Source organism: Lissotriton vulgaris, chromosome 5 (genome assembly GCF_964263255.1).
Source record: "Lissotriton vulgaris chromosome 5, aLisVul1.2, whole genome shotgun sequence".
Lineage (NCBI taxonomy): Eukaryota > Metazoa > Chordata > Amphibia > Caudata > Salamandridae > Lissotriton > Lissotriton vulgaris.
In genome coordinates, this window is record NC_141693.1 from 1498479098 (window position 1) to 1498483550 (window position 4453).

The following is a 4453-nucleotide window of genomic DNA, read 5'->3' on the forward strand; positions in this document are numbered from 1 at the left end:
TGCACTGGACTACTAGTTTTGTCCTGCCCCCGGGTCGCTGCTAGGTGTGTGGGGGTGGTTGGGGGGTTTCAGGGGTGTGATGGCATGATTCTTACCTTGTCCTGGTACCGGGGGGTTGGAGCTGTCTAGGTCAGCCACGCCCATTACCCTTTCAGGAAGCAGGGTCCCCTTCACCAGTTCCTCAAGAGGTGTGGAGTCAGTGGCTGTGGAGGTCCCTCCACCGGGCTTCCTGGCCTGTTCCAACCTGGCAGCCACTTTCTCCTGGAGCTCTGGCGCATATCGTACCAGCGCTTTCTTAAGTCTTCCACACTCCTGTGTGTAACACCAACAGCGTTCACTTTCTGCTGGATTTATGCCCATATACGCCGCTTGCGTGTCTCAGGCACCCGGAGTGAGTTTTTGCCAAATAGGTGCTTATGGCTGACCATCATTTCTTGGATGAGCACCTCCAACTCTACCTCAGAAAACGTGTGCTTCCTTTTCCTCTGGCCTTCCCCCCTGCTGCTGCTGCTGTGTGTTCTGGCTGGCCATGTCTCCAGTGTCTGCCATTCTTTTCACCACTGCAGAGTTCCCTCTCCACCACTCCTTCTCTCTGACTGTGCTCCAGAAACTCATGTGCAGCATGGGTAGTCACACTTCCTTGTTGTGATGTCATCAAGCTGCACCTGAGTTTCCGATTAGCAGATTTGGGAAATTCGCAAAATTGCGATTTTTTACGTTAAGGAATCGCAAATTTGCGATTTTTTTACCTTAAGAAATCGCTATTGGGGATATCGCAATAAAAATAGCGATTTTTACAGAATCGCTATTTTATTGCGATTTTTTTACATACATACCATTTTGAGATTCTGAATTTGCGATTCCCGAAAAATCGTAAATTCAGAATCGCAAAAGGAGAGCTTGATACATATGGCCCATAGTTAACCTCATTCATTTCCAACAGCCCCAAGCTGGAGATAACTGAACACATGGGTCTACAATTCTGTCATTTTATAATGGGCCTCTGGAGAAGCCAAAAGCTGGTGGTGAATCGCCCCACTGATTGTGAACCAAGCCAGCAGGCTTGTCATTTAAAGAGCAAACCCCGGACACACCCCTGCTATCAAAAATTCTAATTTTAACATATGGATTACCTATAATACCCCTATGGGGGGCATATTATCAAGTAAGGGCGTTACATTATCGCCGCTTTTATCGTCAGGAAACTGCCGATAAAGCGGCGATAATGGGCTTGATAATATGCTCTATGAATTCCAATCGAAGCCCATGTTGGTTTGTTTCTGGATTTTTTCATTGTAATAATAGAATTCAGATGGATACAGGCAAAGCACTGTCCAGCTCCGAAGGCAATTAAACAGGTATAAACATTTCTAGGGTTTGCGAAGTCAGATTAATAAAAAATTATAACTACGTTACACAGCAAATTTGTAAGCAGAGTTCCACATAAAATATCCACATTATGGCGAGAATTGCCATCATTATGTCAGAAGTGCACTTCATCAAGCCAGAGATGGTTCAAAACTAACTGCCACCCACCTGCCTGGAGATTCCACTGGGCAATGATAAAGCCAGGAGTGCTAAAGACCTGAGATAAGGAGGGCGACAGGGATAGGGAGGGATTGATGACATGGATGGGGTGGTGACAGACACAGGGACAGTGAAAGTGATTGTGAGTGTCACAGGCAGGGAGTGGGTGATAATGATTGGAAATATGATAGACGTGGGGATGGTGACAAGGACTGGGAGTGGGACATGGTGTCAGGGACGGGGAAGGTGTTACCTATGGGTAGAGTTAAAGGTAATAGGGATACTTAAGCTAAAACTGGAATGTAAGTGTGACAGTGATAGGGAGCAACAGGGAAGATGGGGTGGTGGGGAAGAGGAAGGTGCTAGGGATGTGCCAGGTGACACGGAAGGGACGGGTAATAGAGTTTGTGAGTGGGAGAGGAATTGGCATGGTGCTAGGGACTGGTAATGTTGTGAGTGTGACAGTGACTTGATTGGCGAAAGGGCCTGTGAGGGTCAGAGGATGGGAATAGTTACAGGGTGTGGGGGGTTGATAGGGACTGGGTTCAGACAGTGATAAGGAGGGCGGCAGTGATGAGGAGTATAAGCACCTGTCACTACCCAGGGAGACACAGGTGGCAGTGATAGGGAGGGCGACAAAGTTGAAGAGAGTGACATGGATGGCAAGGGTGATGGGGAATAGGAGTGTGACAATATTTGGATGGTGACAAGGAGGGAAGGGGTGACTGGAAGAAATTGGAATTGTGCAGAGATGGGAGCGTGACAGTTACTGTAAAATGACAGGGACTGGTAAAGTGATAGTGACTCAGAGGGCGACAGGGACGTGATGGGCGACAGGGACTGTGACAGCACGAGGGACTAAAAGTGTAGGATGGACAAGGAAGGGAACAGAGAGGGAGAGACACAAGGGGGCTGGCAAGGATAAGGTGGGTGATGGGGACTGGTGGGTGTGAGATGGGGAGGGTGGCAGTGATATGATTGTGATTGGCCTGAAGACCTGGCTTTTTGATAAATAAACTTTTTCTTTTTTCTAGCTATGCATTAGGGAGAAGTTACTAGTGCCTGGACACCTCCAGGTAATCGTGCGCTTTAAAATTTGCCATAACATAACATAACATTGGGTTGCCTAGGAGTGTGACAGGTATTGGGATGACAAAAGGGACTGGGAAAGTGATAAAGTAAAATGAAAAGGGTTACAAGGATTGCAAGAGTGGCAGGGATTGCAGGTGTCAAAGACAGATAAAGGAACAGGGAGAATGGCACGATTTGCGGTGAGATTGGGACTGGGACTGTGAATGAGGGAAGGTGATAATGGTAGCGAGAGAGGTAGGAACTGTGTGCAGAGATGGGGAAGAGTGTCAGTGATGTGTTATGACAGCGTTTGGGACGGCAAAGTGACAGGGACTTGGAGGTGACCGGGATGTAGAGAGTGGCAGGGACGGGGAGGGTAAGAAGATCCAGTAGGGTGATAAGGAGGACAACAAATCCTGAGAGCATTAGAGGTGGGGATGGTGACAGGGATGTGACTGTGATAGGGTTCGAGAGCGAGGCGGGTATTGGGATGGTGACACAGGATTGGGAGTGCGATAGGACTCAGGAAAATCCACCTGATCCCACTGCAGATGTATCAGCCAAGCTAGCCACACGCTCCCTAAAGCCCCCCTACTTATTAGCGAAATCTTTTTCCCCTACCCCCAATCAAAACCTACCTGCACCCAGCTCCGTCACCAGCCACCTTGTTACTTACCTGAGCCATTTCCCTCCACACACCCCATCCCACCCACTAGTAGCTGACTGGAACAACTCCCTCCACAACCCGGCCCACACCTCATTCACTAACCTCAAGCTCCTACACCCTTGGCTTTACTTTAGCCACTCGCCTACCTCACTCGTCACTCACAACCTACTTGCTTCCACATCCTCTACCAGCCTTACCTCTACACCCCTGCCTCACCTCAGTAACAATCCACCAGACTCGCTTCAGTCACTACTCACCTGTACCAAAATGTATTGCTAGCCACCTCTTACTTGGTGACTGGCTGTCACAGCTCTATCCCATATCAGTCACGACCCAGTTGCCACCACACCCCCTGCCACCACCTCAGGCACTGCCCACTCCAAGCCCCTACCCTACCAACATAACCACCACACACCAATCCCACCTGGCCGCCTGCACTCCTTCCCCCACCAAGGCTGCAATATAGCTGCCCCCAGTGGGGTAACATAGGCCCTTGCAGCCCCAGTAGTGCGGGAGAGTGTGGGGTGGGAGCTCCAGGCCCCCCTTCAGTGCAGTATCCTGGCCTGAGATCTCCTGAGTAAGTCCGGAAGGGTGCCCCTCCATTCACTTTGCAGTGGGGCCCCCTCAAGTTTCCTTACGGCACTGCTTTCCAGACAAAGAGAGAAAAACACCCCAGCCCTGCTGGCCCCAGAGACACCATACAGCAGTGTACAGCTACACTTCTCCCTCGCTGTGCCCCTGGAGATGCCAACACATGTTCCCATCCATCCCCAAAACCCGAGATATCACCTTATTTCCACTTTTCTTAAGCCCCTCTAACCCAGAGGCCCTCAGATCACTGAACATCCAGCATTACCCCCATGCACCGAGCCAGCCTGCTGTGTTCTCCTTATAACTTACACAAAAGGATATTTGCCTGACCCCTTTCCTAGGGGTCTCTGTTTGCCTGTCGGTAGCAGCCCAGCCCCAGAGACACTGCACCTGATGCTCTATCGTCTTCTGGATGACAGTACCTAGCCGTGCCCTGGTAGATCACGATGCGGCATGCACCCGCACATGCTGGGGTAACCCAATAAGACGACCCACACATGCTGAGGTAACGCAAGAAGACAAAACCATGAATTGCACAGCATTTCCTTTAATGCACAAGTAATAAATTTGCAAAATGTAAGGCAGAAAGATAAGGAC